Source organism: Pipistrellus hanaki (assembly GCF_964339955.1).
Source record: "Pipistrellus hanaki genome assembly, chromosome: 6".
NCBI lineage: Eukaryota > Metazoa > Chordata > Mammalia > Chiroptera > Vespertilionidae > Pipistrellus > Pipistrellus hanaki.
Window position 1 is genome coordinate 73616702 of NC_140508.1, and position 18371 is coordinate 73635072.

Here is an 18371-nt window from a genome sequence, read left to right on the forward strand (position 1 = left end):
CCTTCCTTCCTTCCTTATTCTACCTCTCATCATTCCCCAAACCATTGGAGCCTGTTGTCCATCTCCAACAGTCTTTACCTCTGTGGCACACAGAGTCTCCCAGTTTTCACAGTGGGACCTGCATTTGGCAAAAGAGGAAGTGAGGGCCATTGCTCCGCACTGTCCTCTCATCCAGGCTTATCCTCGTGCTTGTCAGGCACCATTGCTGTTTCCTACCTGTGCCCAGCTCACAACTTCTCAGGTCCTAACCCAACCCTGACCTTCCTTGACCTTTGGCCTTGTCCATCCAATTGTACTTGTCCCCTTAGGCATGAACTTATTCTTTGTGGCATATGCTCAACCAGATATCTACTTTTATAATGTCAACTGCCTCACTCATTGGAGATAATAATGATAGTAATATTGGAGATGATAAATTGGAGAGAACAATAGTAATATTGGCGAGAATAACAATATTGGAGATAGGTATGATAATATTAGAGAAGATAATAATAATATTTGAGATTATGACAATAATATTGGAGAATATAATAATACTGGAGAATATAACATAAAATAACCCATATAGATGCAATGCATAGAGCAGCTATTCAGGGTATGCCCTAGTGTGTGCTGATACCTAATGATCATGGGAAGACAGTGGTGGATACAGCGAAGCTGGTCAGGCAGGGAACTGGTGTTGAAAATCATGTCATGAGAGCTGGGATGCAGGGTTGTGAGAAACTAGATAAGACCTCAGGGATTAGAGCTATAGGACCAGCACCTGACCCCACATCTGTGCTAAATTGATTGGCCGTGAATCACTTCAAACCCCAGACCCACCTCCTTATCATGGCCTTGCTCCTTCCCAGTTCCGTTCAGGGTACATTTATCAGTCTCTATGTGGCATGCATTTGAGGTATGAGAATAATGATGAAGACGACACTGGAGCTTCTTATGGCAATCATTTCTTTCAGATCCTCAGAACTGGGGTTCTATGGAAATCTCAATGACAGGGGTGGATGTTTTGGAGAAGTGTATTGAGAGAGCAGAGCTCAGCAGAGAGCAATTTGAGCCTCATTCCCTTCCTTTCAAAGTTCCCAGAACCATCTGGGAGGTCTTTGGTTGCAGTTGGTTGGGCTTCCTTACCTTTGCCTGTCCTCCTGCAGGGTCTTGTCCTGGGGTAGTTTAGATTAGGTATTGCAAGCTCTGGCTCTTTAATGATTTGGGGAGCTCTGTCTTTCACAAAGGAAGAAGAGGCATTTGCGATAAGCCGGTCACCTCTGGGGACTGGCCTCTTAGAAAGTGTGTTGAAGAATCCATGTGGCTGTTTCTTCAGGCAGCCACCTCTGCTTATAGGCCAGTTCTTAATTTTAAGCCTATCAAGCATTCTCTTTGCTTTTTTAAAATTAAGAGATATTTGTGTGATAACTTCAAGTTGTATCTTCAACTGTATAGTTCTCAAGGATAATACCCCATCCTTTTTTTCTTTCCTGATTGTTACCAACTATCCCCAAACTATTCATAATTACACCAAAAATATTATAATTATCCAAACACTATTATTAAAAGAAAGGAGTTTTCAAAAGGAAAACAATCAGTCTTAATACCCAGTTATTACTAAGTACTTTCATTTTTCTAGAATTGTCACTTAATTTTTGTCTTATCCATGCTTACCTTTTATAGTTTTTTTTCCCCTTTTGTAGTTTTAACTGTGGAATCATGTTTTATGTTCTTGCAAAACCCAAGAAGGAATATATATGCCAAGAAGGGCTCCTCATGGCTAATTGAGCCCATATTCATAACCAGAGTCTAGCAGCCATGGCTGATAGAGGCCTCTCACACACACTGAATTTCAGGAAAAAGTGCTACCAAGCCTCCTGTTTTGTGTTCCTGCCAGCTGAGCTGACTCTTATAAAAGAGTTCCTGGAATTGTCTTTCAACCGATGGGCTGAGACCTGTTCCATCCAATCAGAGCTGTGCAACTACTATATCCTCATTTGCATTTTTACCAACCTATTGGAGTGGCTCCATAACAGCCGATCAAAAAACAAGATTCCGACCAAACAGGTCCATGATATTTGGACCAATCCAAATACTGTGCAATTTGGATTCCTCATTTGCATAAAAATGGACCAATCGGAAACCAGGGCAGGAACTTTCTCTATAAAAGGCAGCCTCCCCTTTGTGTCAGGGGAGCACACTTTCGGGTTCCTTTGGAGCTTGTTTCCCAGATTTATGAACTGTTCCCTTGAATCAAGTTTCTGCACCTCAGGTTGAAGATGGATGTTGACATTCTTCTCTTCAAACTTTGAAATACCCTTTAGAGGTTATGGCAATAACACATTGTCTCATGCCTCTGGACTTCCCTCCATTCTTCCCTTCCCCAGCAATGGCCAAGGTAACTGAAATTAAGGGGGCGGCGGGGGGCGGGGGGGGGAGTGCAGTTTTTACTGGGGTGTGTGTGTGTGTGTGTAAATCTTTCAGCAAACTCTTGGAAGAAGCAGGCACAGGGTCTGCACTGGTCTCCCCCTCCAAACCTCTTTCTTTCCTTCCCTTCCTCCCCAGTCCCTTCCCCCCAACCTGCCCCCGCCCCCTGCCCCCCTAACAAGATGCTGTTTGATTACACATGGCTCTGCTTTCCTTGTTTGTTCCCTCATGCTAAGGCTTGGGGAATGACTACATTGCATACTACGAGCAGAGGCGGAAATCCACGCATTACATCCTACTTAGGAGTTTCCAAAGGTGGCTTTGAGACAGATTCCTGGGGATAAGTCAGAGCAGAAATACATCGGGTAATGATTGTGCACACACAGAGTGAGCAAAGTCTGCCAGGGGAAGGTGGGGAGAGGGAGTGTATTTTATAGCCTTGACTCCAGCCTGGGTGACTGGAGCTGCTGGGGGGGGTGGGGTAGGGGGGGACCCTGGCCTCCTTCAGGACACATTGCTTCCTAACCTAGTTTTGGGTTGGCTGGTAACTTTTCTCAGAAGCTCATGGCCATGTTACTGAAAAGTGGGCCCTCTGGGTGCTGCAGGAAGCTGGGCCTCATCACCGAGGGACCTGTAGAGTGTAAGGCCGGAGGTTCAGGTCTGGTGTTAGGTGCTGCCTTGACATCTGGGGAAACTGGGAGAGACCCAAATGGCCTAAATGCATGTTCTCTTCCCTGTTCTGCTCCCACAGAGAAGGCTCCCCACCTAACACCCTCCTTACCAAGGGGACCAAGAGCCCTTTCTGTGTACCCCTGAGGAGCCAGTCTCAGATCCGGACAAGCCAATCAGATCTTCCCCTGGGAACCAGGGGTTGGCTACTGCAAAGCCTGCCTCCCACAGCCCCTGGCTGTTCACCCTGCTCCCGAGGGCACCCCCTTGTGACTCTGAATGGCTGGAGGTGTCCTCCCCTGGGCTTTGCGGATGCAGGACTAAGACACCGCTGTCCATCTCTTCGCTCTAGGGTGGGTGTGTGTGTTCAGCCATCCTCATACTCCCAGGGCAGGAGCAGCCCCCCTCCCCCTGGCAGGGGGAGCAGCAAGGTGGGGGGAGGTTCAGAGTCCCCACCACCAGCTGTGCGGCCTCTGACAGGCACCTGCTGGGCCTCATTTTCCTCACCTGCCCATTGGCAATCATAATTTCTGTCCTGTCTTATGAAGTGGTCAGTGTGCGAGGGGATGGCATCCCCATTGTCCTGGCCAGGGGGCCGGGACAGGGAGCAGGAGGCCCAGGGAACGCTGAGGAACGGCAGTCACTGCGCATAATGGTATTACCGGCGTCATTACCGTTGCACAATTGGATTCCCTTCTCTGGAAGCACATTTGCTTTATTTTCCTTGTTTATCTTTTTCCACGGAAAGCAGTGAGAGAGACATTTTGTGCGTGCGTTTCTCCGTCAGGCCTCCCAGCTTCTCCATCAGGGAGGCGATGGTCTGTAAACAAACGCTTCCATGCGCAGGGGAGCCGGCCTCCCCCCCACCCCCGCCCCATTTAAGGCACCTTAGGGGGAACCCTTTTACAATGAGAATTATTGCCCTGTAATGTGACTTTTCGTGAATTTGGAGTTTTGCTTAGCAAGTTACTTTAAAATGGAGACTGTGTGTCCTGGGAAAAACAGGCCAGGAGCAAGCAGGGTGGATGAGACTCACAAATCCCGTGACCTGGTCCCAGCCACGGTGGCAGCGGGACAGGCCTTGCTTCTGTTAAGGACTCAGAGGCTAAGGGGAGGCAATGCTGGGGAGATGGATGCTGGGGAGATGGATGCTGGGGAGACAGTACATATGCTGGAAAGAACTTCAGTCAGCCTCTGTGTCTTTCCAACTGAGTGATCTTGGGCAGGTGCACTCAGTTTGCCTGCCTGCAAAATGGAGACAGGAATGCCTGCCTTGGCTGTTGCTCAAAGATGAAATGAGCTGTCACATGTGCCATGCCTGAGTTCTGCAAGCGCGGCGTCTGCTCGGGCCCAGAGCTCATTGTTATTCATCTTCTCCCTCCCCTGGCACACCGCTCCCAGAAAAGGCTGGTTAACCCGGCCACTGTCCCGCTTTTCCAGGAGAATCTGGGGACATCTGCCTGTGCCCGTCATCCTGGAAGCTGGGGTCTGCAGCCCGGGAGCCTTGTTTCTGTGAAAGTCTATCCTGAGTGAGTGCAAAGCAGCCATGAAGGCCCCTGCTTCCAGGAAGTCTTCTCTGATTACTCACACCCTTGCCCTGATGGTGCCATTGCTTTTCTTATTGGTTTTATAATTAAAAAAAAAAAAAAAAGAAAGAAATGTATTGGGGGTGACATTGGTGAATGATGTCATTTCTTTTTAACCTTCTCCCTCACTTCTCTCTTTGGCCTTCCGGTTCGATGACCACTTTCTCCCTTGCTTGCCCTCATTTGCTTCTTCCTGTGACACCACTACCTTTTCTTAGGTTTCCCCTCCTTCCTCTCCTAGACTCCCCTCTTCCTTCCTGTTTCTGCCCCATCCCCTGTTTTATCTCCCCCCAAATCCACCCTGAACCTTTCAATCTGTGTCACAGAACTGGGGAGGCGAGCTCGCAGCCCCTCCCGCTGCGGCCTCCCTGAGCACCGCCTGCAATTGCCTGTGGTCCTGGCCCATTTTGCCCTTCTGTGGTCAGGATCCGCACAAACGAGCACCAGGCCCCAGCTGGGGGCATCGGGGCACTGAGATCTGGAGTGGCATCTTCCAGCCCAGCCGGGCTACCCCCTGGAAATGTGCTGCCGTCTTGCCCAAATGACAAAAATAAAAGAAATTCTGGGATAGGGCCTGTGCAGGCGGGCCCCGCGGTACCGATCGAGGCCTCACACCAGCCTGTTCGCCAGCTACTGCGAGCTGGACTAATTAGAGGGCCTTGCAGTCCCCGTGGTAATTTGCAGAAATGGAAGAAGTTGATTTTCTCTCCTTTTTCTGTTCTCAGGAATTCCAGTTTTAGGCTCTGGCAGTCTCTAACCACCACTCCCTTCGGCCCTCTGGGGAAGTGTTTGCTATGGAAATATGCAATTAATATTGCAGTGATCATAATTGCTAATTATTAAAACAATGCTACCCCCTTTTCCTGGCCTAGTTTCATGTTTAAAACCATTTAAATAACAGGGAGGAAGAAAAAAAAGAGGAAAGAAGTTAAACACCAGTGCTGAACTTGTGCGGAAGCCAATGCGAAGGCCCCGGGCTGCCTGGGACATGCCCTGTGTCCGGAAGGACAGCGCTGCCGAAGCCCACCGCACGGGTGCCCCGGAGCGTGTGCTAGGTCAGAGTGAGGGGCAGGCTGCCTTTTGGTCACGGCAACCCCATTTTTGCAATGACGCTGAGGTAGCTTCTCTTCATCTGATGGGTCTCCAACAGGGCTCCGGGCCTCATGACTCCCAGTGCCCTGTGTCCCGCCCAACCTTTTCCCAGCTCGCCTCCTTACAACCGGCACGAGATTTGTCTGGAAATAAACAGTTGAGTGGATTTGGTGCCTGGTTGGTCCAAGGACAAAGTAGAGGAGTTTATTTCATGCCTAAGCACAGCCATTTTTATTGGTTCTTTCAACAAGACTTTAGGAGAGCAGTAACCTGTGCTGCTTGGTCCATTCTAAAGCAGTTTGCATGTCATCCCACAGTCAAACCTTCACCTTCCCTCCCACTCAGCCCCCAGGGGCCAGCCCCAGCCCTAGTCCTTGGCATGGCTTTTGAGGGCTCTGTGATCCGGGCTGCGTCCATTTGCCCAGCCTCCAGCCTCTTGGCTGCTGCTCCCACCCCAGCCGGTCTGGCCCTTCCACAAACGTTTTCCAAATGTGATGCTTCTGGAGTTATGTAGAACATCCTCATCAGGCAAAATGGATTCCATTTTAAAGGCTCCTCAAGTCTCTCTCCTTCCCTGGACCGAACCCTCTTCTTAGAAGGACTCCCCTGTTCTCTGAACTTTCCCAGCAAATAGTTTGTCCCCTGGACTTGGGCCGTTTCCATAGGTTTCTTCTCGCTCTGACCAAGTGCTAGCTAAGCTTCTTGGGGAAGTTGATTTGTACCTATTGACCTTAAATTCCACAGGTAAGTAAGATCACATGGTGTTCGTCTCTCTCTGATTTAGTTCACTTCACATAATGCCCTCCATGTTTTCAAAATGGCAAGATTCCTTCTTTTTTATGGCTGAATAGTATTCCTGTGTGTGTGTGTTTGTGTGTGTGTGTGTGTGTGTGTGTGTGTGTGTGTGTGTGAATGGATACTTAGGTTGTTCTCATACCTAGGTAATTTTCTCATCTGAAAAACGGGACTATTTGATCATGTCTGCCCCTACAGGACTGGGGGCAGGGGGGCGAGTGTTGTACATGAAGGTGCTTTGTCAGCTGTGCGGGCTCTAAGCTGCATGCACAGAGTAGAAGCAGGTCCCGGAGTTGGGGCAGGGGTGGAACAGATCTGAGATTCTGAGTAAGGGCTCCGCATTTTCAAAGCTGTGGCATGCCCCTGCCCTCTAGTTTGCCAGGCAGTGTCTACCCCATCCCATCATTTACCAGCTCCTAAACCTTCGCTTTTTGATAAAGCATCCTGGGATTCATTCACTCATGCAACAAAGAGTTTGAGCATTTGTCACGTGTCCTGCCTGGTGCCAGATAGATGCTGAGGCAACAGGAGGAGTGAAACACACTGCGCTTGCCCCCATGGGGCTTATAGTCCACAGGAAGGAGGATTTAACCAAATAGGCAAACAACTGAAGTTAGGTTACAGGGTGTGACCATTACATGGGGGAAGCAGGAGGCACTGAGAGGGGATTCAGAGGGGGGGACCTGGGTGCAGAGGGAGTTCCCCCAGGGAGATAGAGCAGAGCGGGCATGGGAAGGATGGAGTTAAGGTGCTGCCCTGGAGCAGAGGGCAGGGGTGAGAGGACAGGGCAGAGCTAGGGTAGGAGGAGCTAAAGGGCACTGGGTGGGGCTGGGATGAGTGAGGGGTCTGTGGTGAGTGAGGAGGTTGGAGAGGGAAGGACCAAACCGAGTAGGGATTTGGGTTTTCGTCCTAGGAGCTGAACCTATGGATCCATTGGAGGATTTTAAGCAGGCAGACTTCTGAGATCAATTTTGCCTCCTGCAAGCTCAGTGGAGCAAGGGGGAGCGGGCTCCCTGCTCTGTCCTTCCCCCTGTCTGGACACAGGACCAGTGGGCTGCTGTCCTTGGTCTGGGTCCACTTGCCCTTGTCCCCTCTCTCTAAAACGTTTGAGCTGCAGTTGTTGTTTTTGGAGGATCTCACAGTACAAAGCTACCAGTGAGATGGACCACTTTCCCAGTGGCATCTGTCACTCCCTGCGTGCGGATGAAAACAGATAATTATTGTCACCTGTGCGGCACTGATATGTTATAGGATTTTGAAACAGGAGGATTATTTCTGGAGGGTTCCCTAGGGGAGGTAGCACCTGAGCTAGAACTTGGAAGGTGGGTAGAGATGGAATGAGGCCTCTCACAGGTGGAGGTAGTTATCGCGTTGTCCTGACACTGAGACCAATGTGGGAAAATGTGGGTTTTTCTTGACTTGCTTCTCTCTGTTCAGTAGAAGAATAACCAGCCAAAGGAATAATGGTCCTGCAGGGTCTGGGGGCAGGGGTGGCCTGTGCAGCTGCACAGATTGTCCTCTGTACAACCCCACGGATGCCCTCCATGTGGAATGCTCCCAGCACCCTCGTCTGGCAGCCCTCCAGGGAGAGGAGGCTCAGGGAGTCCAGGAGGAAGTGCCTCTCCTAGGGCACCCAGCTCTGAGGGGCAGCCTGTGCAGTTGCCTAGACACAATCCAGCCCTTGTTGGCATTTGGCATTGGGTGGGGCATGGCCAGCCTGTCTCCATGTTTTTCTGGGGAAAACCTGTGGCTTTGACCTGGGATGGCCTTTTGGGGTCCTTCTTTCACCCCGGGGGGCAGCCAGGTGAGACACTGGCCCAGCCACTGGGAGAGGCAGTGATGAGGTTTGGGGAGAACAGCAGATGGCCCAGCAAACTAGACAGTTAATCCAACCAAATTACGGCAACAGATGTTTGAAGATGTTTGCATTCAAATTCAAACTGTTAGGTCTCTTGGAAGAGCCAACCAGAATGGGGAAGTTCAGTCTCCTTCTTAATTAAAACAAAACAAAACTAAACAATCATTTTTAAAAATCAAGCCTTGGTGGCAAGATGTCAGGTATCATCCACCAGCAGTGGTGGAGACTGACCGCCTGTTGGGGGGTTGGTCCAGCCCTGGGAACAGGGACTGTAGGAGTGAAACTGTGAGGATGGTCAATGCCCAGCAGGTGGGGAAGGATCAGGGGACTGTAATGATGTGCGGCTGGGAATGCCCACCAGCGATGGCCAGGCCTGCATGCAGTGTGTGTGTGTGTGTGTGTGTGTGTGTGTGTGTGTGTGTGTGTGTGTAAGGGCTCAGCATCTCAAAGAGGGAGCATTATTGATGCTCTTGCCTCAGGGAGGGAGAGCTGGTAATGGATGGCAGAAGGGGGATGAGCTTTGTCATCAAACAAGGGGACTGAAAGATGGTCCGCTGGAATGTTATCAGTCATGCCTTGATCAAGATGTAAGACTCTCAAGCTCTTCCATCTCCTCTCTCCTCTTCCTTCTGCTGCCCCTCACCCTCCCAGCTCAGCTCTCCTTCCTCTCTCTCTCTTGATACCACCTCCTCCTTCTCTTTCTCTGTGCATCCTCTTGTCTTCCCTTTCCTCCCTTTTATTCTATCAGTTCCTTTGTCCTCCTTTTTCCTCTTTTCCCTCCTTTTCCCCCCTCCCTCCCTCTCTTCTTTCTGTCTTATATTTTGTCTAACTCAATGGGCCTCTCTTTGTCATTCACCCGACCCCATGTGTTGTTTGGGTAAGAGTTTTATTTTAAACCAAAATACTGAGGCAATGCTTTTACTCCCCTGGTCTTGTCTTTCCCCTCCCCCCTCCCTTTACCCCTCAGAGGTCACTAAAAGTACACTGGAAATGATGGAGTGGGTTTAAGGAATTCAAACTAAACTTTTGTATTCCTAGCAAATTCTCAGCCTCTCTGGACTCTGTGGGTCATGCCAATGTGATCCCTGTACAGCCCATGCTGACCTTGGACTGGCTCCCAGTTGGTTGGGTCACTGCCCTTGGATCCTCTGCCCTTTACTGCCCCACATAACAAAGGGCCAGGAGCGGCTGCTCTTCCCTTTCCTCTATATTGGTGCTTCTATGAGCAAAACTGGGACACTGACACGTTGGTCTAGAGCCCCATCTCACCTTTCTCTGCTTACTGTCCCTACATCTAGTGCTGCCTGTGGCCAGCAAGCTTCAGGAGATCTCAAGCTCTTTCATCTAATGCTTTCATCCTGATGCTCTGAGAAACAGTGTGTGCTATCAGTGCAGTGTCAGGATGAAGCTGCAATGATGGAATTCCAGGTGTCATGGAGCAGGTGTGAAAGACATTATTTGGGGCAGGAGGACCCCTTGTTGCCTTTGAAACCACAAACTGTAGGAGACTCAGTCTACATGCAAAGCTGATCTTTCGTTGTTTGCAAATTGGACATAGAATAACAACTTTTTGGTTTTAAGATAAAGGACCAATCCTAGCCTAATTCTCAAGAGGTGCATATAGGTATGACATGCCAGGGACCATGCCAGCTGCTGGGTCTCCTCCAGTAGCTTTTACTTGCAGACTCTTCAAAGAGCAGCATGTTACTGGGTCTCACACCCACTACTGGACACATTTATCAAGTGCTTACTATGCAGGCACTGTGCTAAGTGACTTACATACATGAGCTCATGTAATCCTCATGTATCTTGGATATGAGTGTTGTTAATCTTATTTATTGATAAGGAAATTGAGGTCTGATGTGGTTAAGTGATTTGCCCAAATCCATCTACCTAGTTACATGGCAGAGTTGAGAGTTCACCACAGCTCAGATTGACTCACAAGGTCATACCCTTGACACCTCATCCTGGTTTATGGAGGGATCCTGCCTTCATGAACAGGAGTGACTCTACTGAAGAGAACTTGGCTCAGCTATGGGTTACTGCAACACTATTTGTTAAGGTGTGCTGGAGCTGGCTCTTAAGGAAGGCATTTCTTCCCAACTCTGTGATTAGTCCACCAGAAAGGTGAAATCAGCCATAATGCGAGTATTTACACCATGAAATTGGCAAACACTGTTCCTTCCAAAGAGCCAGTTAAATGTTACCAGCCCACTGCTGACTTCAACCCACCCCTGAGTAAGGTTGGGAAGCTGCATGGACATAGGCCTAGCCTTTGCAAGTTGAAGCGCAGGAGAGAAGAAATGGTCTGTCATTTTAGGAAATTCACTCCCTGGCAGAGGGCAGCAGGGCCCTGGTGTGGGGGTGGAGATAGGGGGATGGTAGGTGAGGGCCAGAGGGAACTGACTTCCAGAAAGATCAGGTGCATTAGCATTCCCCATGGAGCCACAAGGCTGGCTAATGCCTGTACCTAATGCCTAACAGAACAGCCACCCAGGCCTTCTTGCTCCGGCTTACATGGTGAGATGAGATGGAGCCAGGGATACTGTTGATTACAAAATCAATGAGGACAGAGGGAGAGGTGGGTCAGATTTAGCCAGGGGGACCCAAGGGAGGGCCCTGACTGGCCCCTTGCCCATTGCTTCTCCTAATTCTCTGCATCCATCTTTCCAGACCTCTCTGGTTGAGCAGGCGGGTGCTGAGGTTTGTGGGTACCTTCTCTGCACTGGGCCCTGTGTGGTAGAAGTAGCCCAGGACCAATCCAAGTGCCCACCTGCAAGAATTGTTTAGAGCAAGAATAGGATGGTGTCTCACCAGGTGCATGCTGTGTGGTCAGCAGGGAGGGTCACTGAGGGCTGGAGTCAGGTACCTGCCAGACTCTCCCCATCTATCTCTTCCCCTGAAATGCCTCCAATGTGCTGGTATTACCAGCTCCCTGGTGCAGCTGTGTACCTCCTCCAAATTCCTCACCCCTGCATCCTTCTCTGAAAAATTGCTCAACACCCACCTGTGCTTCCTACCTGTGATGGAAGTTTCTTGATGTTAGCCTTATGTCCCTGCAACCTACCACAGACATCTTTGTTGACTAAATGAGTAAATGGTGCAGATGACTGCCCAAAGGAAGTGAGACCTGAGTGGGGAACAGAGGGTGATATTGCTGAGGAGAGGTAGACAGCTATGAAAGGGGTTGGGCCCCCAAGCTAAGACCAGACATTTTCCCTGGGGAGTCAAGAATGTGGCATCTCCTAACAGGCCAGCTTCAGTGCACACTCAGGTCAGGTAGCTTAGGGGGAGTCCCTCTCCTGGAAGCTGCTAGTGCTGGTCATGAGGTAGAGGTGGAGGCCACACAGAAGATGGCTGGGCTGTGGGAGTGGAAGAGGGAGAGTATGCTGTGAGGTGGGGGGTGTGGCAGGTTCACAGCTAAATGAGGGGCTAAAGTCAGGGTGGAAATGACACTCCCTGATATATGAGAGGTAGCTTTGGCTTGAAAGTGCCTACTGTAGATTGATGAATGGGTAGATGAATGGATGAATGGATGGATGGATGGATGATGGGTAGTTGGGAGGATAGGTGGGTGAATGAATGGATGGATGGATGGGTAGGTAAATGGATGTTCTCAGAAAAATACCTGGAAGCATGTTGGTGACACTGGGTATAGATGTAAAGTCTTGAGTTCTCTCTCTCTCAGGGAAAGTTGTGCCTTCATTCCTTTTATAGATTCCAAGTCTTTACCATTTTCTCAGTGGCTGCCTCTCTAAACAAGCCAGACATGTAAGCATCATTATCCCTTTTTTAGAAAGAGAAAATTGCCAAAACCGGTTTGGCTCAGTGGTAGAGCGTCGGTCTGCGGACTGAAAGGTCCCAGGTTCAATTCCAGTCAGGGGCATGTACGTTGGTTGCGGGCACATCCTCGGTGGGGGGTGTGCAGGAGGCAGCTGGTCGATGTTTCTCTCTCATCGACGTTTCTAGCTCTCTATCTCTCTCCCTTCCTCTCTGTAAAAAATAAATAAAAAAATTTATTTAGAAAGAAAAAAATGAGTTGTAGGAGATGGGAGATTAGCTCAAGGTCATAAGAGTCAGTGGCTGATGGGAATGAGTTTCAGACCAAAAGACAGCTACTGCACTAGGCCACAGGCCTCTGGTGGTCGGAAAGCTGGGACCATGGAAGGGATTTTAAACAGCCCCTGGGTGGGAGTATGTAAGAGATTCCCAGGGCTCTTGTAATCATACCTCGAGGACTCTGTTGTGTGAGGCTTTCAAACTTGGGCCCAGCAGCCAGCAGGCTCAGGGGACCTCCTTCATAGAAGTGGCACTCTTCTTGTAATTGGTCAATCACCATCCTATTTTGGAAGTCCTCTTGGACAGAGGGCTGAGGAATCCACTTCTTGGCCCTTTTCTGGCACCGTGGTCATGTGGCCATAGGGTTTTATGGTTTGATGAGACGTAAAACACCCTTGGTCCAGCACACCTTTTACTGGCTTCAAATTGCCTCCTGTTATCAGAGATAGTGGATCATAAAATACTGGCCTTATGAATTTTCCTGCAGTGGAAGCTGTTCAGAGAGAAGTGTGGGTGTCAGCTGGAAAAAGGAGGTAGTAAGCCCTTCCCCCGCCCCCGCCCAGAATACTAAAAATCTCAATGAAGCCTTCTGAGTGTAGGGTTGGAGATAGCTGGGTCTTTGCCATCTTACCAGCTCATTTGCTTAGTGAGGACAGGAGGCAAGTAATTTACTGAAAATGCTCAATTATGAGATTTCCCACTGGCAACTCTAAAATGTGTTGCCCCCTGATGATGTGCTGTATCTCTGTGTGTGTCTATGTGGGTGTAGATACATGCACAGGTGTGCTCATGTATGTGTGTTTTAATGGACTTTCTCCATCCATTAGAATGAAAGCTCCAGGAAGGCAGGCACTATCTGTTGTGGGCACTGTTGTGTCCCTAACACCTGGAGCGAAGCCTGACAGTCTATATTTGTAGACTAAGTGACAATGAATGAAGAAAGGTACTGACCCCTGCCTTCTACCTCAAGCTCAGCTCTCACCACTGCCTAGAAGGCCAAGCTCCAGCCAGTGGACTTCTAACCACCGACGGGGTTTCTCCCCTTCTGGTCTTGCTCCTGGACTGCTTCTTCTGCCTGGAAAACCTTCTGCCACTCTCCCTATACTCACCCCTGTGCCTGGGGAATTACAGCCCATCCTTCAGGAATCAGCTCAGTTGTCCCTCCTCCAGAAATTGGAGGAGGATTCCCTCCCCAAACTTCCCCTGGCCCTGTAGTCCCCTCATGAAACCTTGTGTTGTCATCACCCAAGCAGATTGTGTATTCCTTAAGGAAGGCCTTTTGTTTTCTTTGCCTTTGTAAGAGAGTAGGTGCTCCAGGCTTATCAAATGGAAGTAGATACAATAAATGCTTGAAGATGGGACCACTTACCAGGAAGTTTATAATCTAAGAGGGGCCAGAGCAACCTCAGAAACCCTGGAAGCAAACCTTAGATGCCCTAGTGTTCATGAATACATAGTAAGGACAGGGGCAGAGAGGACATAAGTACCCAGGAAGGACTGAGTGGATACATGGATGAACAGATGGATGGATGGATGGGTGGATGAGTGGTGATGGCTGAGTACAGCTCACTAGGGACTGTTCCCTGCAGGAGGAAGTTTTGGTCAGGTTTTAAGGGATGAACTGCATAAAGCTTACAAGAGGGAAAAATCATGCATTCCAGGCAACTCACCATTTTCCTCTAGAGGAATATTGTTGACCAAGTTAGCTTTTTGATTGCTTTCTGTCCTTGGTTGGTGCCTCAGTTCCCCCAGTGAGGTTGTTGTAAAGTGAAAGTCGGGAGCATAGCCAGGATTCTGAAAGGGCCATGAGCTGTATGTGCAGTTGTCTTGGCGGTTACCCTTCCAGCACAGTGATGACGCATGGTGGCCAAACTGACATGGCTCACTAATGTTCAGAGGCTGCTGTATGTGGGCCAGGAATCTTTCCAGAATAACTCCTGCTCTTCCTGGGCCCCACTCCTCTCCTTCATGTCCCGTCCAGGTCCTCTGAGAACCATATTCCAGTCATGCTGCTACTCTGGGTGGCAATGAGTGGGATACAGAAGGTGGAGACAGCTCCCTCTGGCCATGGCCATAGACCTTGGTGGTTCCTACCTCTTAGTGTCCCATGAAGCTCCAAAAGGAATTTAAGAGCATCTTTGATAATTGAGCGCTCCATCTAGGGGAATTCAAAGCTCCTTCCTTCCAGGACATTCCTTGGACCCCTCAAAGGCCAAATCAGAAACTGAATATATGCATTGCTGCTAGGGTGTGTAGCTTATTAGCTGTAGGAAACTGCTGCTATCTCCTGTTCAAATGGCAGAACTTTATAGTTAACCCCCCAGGCTGCAAAGGCTTCTTCCCTCTTTCAGAGCTTGACCCCTGGGGATCTGGGAAGGAACCAAGAATAGGTATGCCCCTTTAACCTGTGTGCAGTATTGTCTGTCTGTAAGCTTCTATGCAATTGTGCAATAGCTCAAAGCTTTGCCCTATACTCAAAGGGTTTCAGTGGCCAAAGCAACAGCAGAGAGATTGAGGGTCACCATTTCAAGCCCAACAGAGTGCCTACCATGAGGCAGGTTCTGCATCTCACCAGGACTCACAGTGGAGGAGACGCCTCTGAGATGTGACCAATGGTTCAGAGATCATGTGAATGCCCTGTGGCCTAGGGAGAGGTGAAGGTGTGGTCAAGGGTGGGCATATAAATGATGGACAGGAAGTCAAGTGTTTGGAGGTCATTATGCCACCAGGTAAGGCCATGAGCCAAAGTGAGGAGGAGAGAATGTGTAAGCCACGAGGTTATGGAGAATGCATTGGCTAGTCCAAGGCCTAGCAAAATCTGTTTCAACTGCTGATCTGTGAGGGGCTCCATGAGGCTTTGTTTAAGCTTTTTCTGAAACCTCTGTTCCCCAGTTATAATGAGACCCCACCAGACACACTCTTTAAACCAGGCTACGAGAAGTGCAGAGAACATACCCAGGTCATTCATTGTGTTCACTTGTTTAACTGACCCCACAAGTTCCCTCGTGACCTTCTTCCCCTCCTTTAGCCCCATTCCTTGCTGTTCTAGAGCATTAAAAGGATTTCAGAATGCCGAATGATTATTGATATATTAATGAGTCTGCCCAATGGCCATTAGCCTGCAGACTACTTGGGTATTTTTAAACTACTAAAATCAAATCTTGCAACATCCATTATGCCCTGGATGGTACATTGCTGCTGAGGCACCAACATGCATAAACGCAACTGAGCCTGCATTATCAAACATTTAAGCCCTTAAAAATTGCCCAACCTCTAAAATCTCCTCTTAGGACCCCCGCTCTGGCACTGTTCGGGCAGACACTAATCTCCCCATTAAGACCTTTCCACCTAGTCCCTGCTTGAGGCCTGGGGTCTGCTTTAGAAAGAGCAACAGCTTTCAGGCGCATTAAAGGATCAGGCTAAGCAAAGATGATCTTCACGGGGAGGTGAGCTGAGTGGGCAAACCAGCCAATCACTTGGGAGGACAGGGCACTATTGAAAATAATTCTGAGTGTGCCTGTGTTTGTTTGGAGTGGCGTGGGGGTGGGGAGAATTACAGAGCTGGTGTTCTGATGCCCAGGTAGTTAGTTGCTTCTGTGGCCTACAGAGAGGCTTGGCAGTCCTTATGGGTAGCAGACAGGGTTAGGCCAGTGGCCAGCAAACTGTGGCTCAAGAGCCACATGGGGTTCTGGCCCCTTGAGTTTTTAGCAAAGGCCAGCTTAAGACTACCCTAATTAATAAGTTAATAACAATGTATCTACCTCTATAATTTAAGTTTAAAAAATTTGGCTCTCAAAAGAAATTTCAGTCGTTGTACTGTTGAAATTTGGCTCTGTTGACTAATGAGTTTGCCGACCACTGGGTTAGGCCATGGCAGGAGGTGAGGCTTGAGCTCAGTGACACCAATGGCCTCTTCCTTTTTGTCATTGTGCTGTCACTTAGTAGGGGGAGCTATTCCTGAGATCCCACCTGAGCCCATAGAATAGCAACCCCTCCATTTGTTAATTTTGGACGGTGGCTTCTACAGATGAGAGAGCTTTCTCATCCTTGCTGCCAACCTGTTGGAAATAATTCTTTCCACCGGCACCTGACTCTGCCTGCTTCTTTCTGAGGTTCCAGAGATCTGGGTCCACACACACTGTGCTGCCTGCCAGTCCTCTGTTCCTTCGTCTTCCTTTCCCTTCTTCTCCCCACCTGCCCAGTCTTGATGTTGTTCAAGTCCTGGCATAAAACTCTTGGTGCATCTCTCGCTCTTGTTGCTGTAGAGAAAGGTTCACTCCTTTAGTTGCTGTTCTGAAATGTAGCGCTGGCTGTTCTTTCTCTTCTGCGACACTGGGCCATTTGTAGGTAGAGTGTAGGAGCAGAGAGGAAAGAGTCCAGGCGCATGTTGGCCTCTTCTGTAGACAACCTTGCATGTGGATAATCTGAAATGTGGGCATGTTGCAAGGCAGTAATCTGCCTGCTGGAAGTGGGGAGTTGGCATGCTGACTTCTCTCTGCCTGTAGATCCATCCTCCCTCCGTTACTGTGCTCATGCTGCTCTGGACAGAGGGAGGCCTGATGCTCCAGTGTGGCTTACCCCATCATTGTTATCTCAGTAAGGCTATCCCAGCAAAGCCCCTCTGGTCTGCTCCTATGTAGGTTAGGGGTGTCTGGGCAGGGAGGGTATGGGATTTAGAGGAGGCAAATCTGTGCTTGGTGGTCAATAGCTCCATGTGATCTTGGGTGTAGTTTCTAGGGCTGCACACTCCCTGTCCCAGCTTCCTGCCAAGTTCTCCATTGTCATTTTTCATTGCTCAGGCCTCGTGCTGGAGTTAAGCCGGGTCTTATACTACCCACCACCTAGCAGTGTGACATCTGTGAATGGATTTCTAATTACACATATAAATCAGCATGATTGGAAATTCTTGAAATTTTATTGGGAAGGAAATTTATAGTGATTAAAACCAATTAATTTGGGCCTCCTATTAATCCAGGCAGCGGGGTTGGGGCTGCCATGCTGCTGTGCCTCCTGAAAGCCATTGGGTGGGATGAGCTCGATCTGGGGCCACTGGGGGCGCGTGCTCATTTTTCAGGTTACAAATGCTCATTCCATGTTTTAAATTACACCCCTGCCCCCGGCCATGTGTCTTGTTTTGTGTCTAAAAATAGAGTTCTGGGCTTTCACTAAAGATTCAGAAACACTAAAAGGAATCTTTTTAATCAAAATAAAGAACCCTTTTTAATTACTCAGCCTCCCTCACAGTTGGAGGTAATAATTGTCGTGTGCTCTTAAGTAGGGCTGTTATTAGATTTCCCTGGGGCTCCTCTATTTTCTAGAAGTTAGCAATGCTGGCTATTGAATGCTGGAGAAGAAGTCAACCCTAATCTCTTTAAGTCTTTAATGTCAAGATCAGGTCATGGAGCTCACCTGGCCACTTGGAAACAGGCGGGAGAGGAGTGAGCTATGGTAGATACCAGGGCTGCCATGGGAAGAGATGCGTGATGGTTCTACTGCAGGCCAGATCCAGATCAAATTCCTTTACTTTTTTTGAGAAATGAAGATCAAAGCAGAAGAAAACTCTTTAGAGGTCATTCTAATCCAATGCTTTGCTTCTACAGAGGAGAAAACTGGGTCCAGAGAGAGAAAACAACTTGTCAAAGGTTTCATAATAAATTATTTGTAGAACCCAGAACTTCTGACTTCTAGGTCAGAGCTTGTCCATTCTCTTTTTCTCCCTGTGTGCATAAGACCCCTGATCCAGGACCTCCTCAAGATACACCTGTCCAGTTAGGTCTTTGGCTTGGACAGTCCTGCTCTAGTTAGATCCCTTGAATCTCTCATTCTACATCTTGACCCTTCAAGGCCTTACTCACCACAAAATGAATGCCAGTGAATCCCACTATCTGTCTGTATTCTGATGG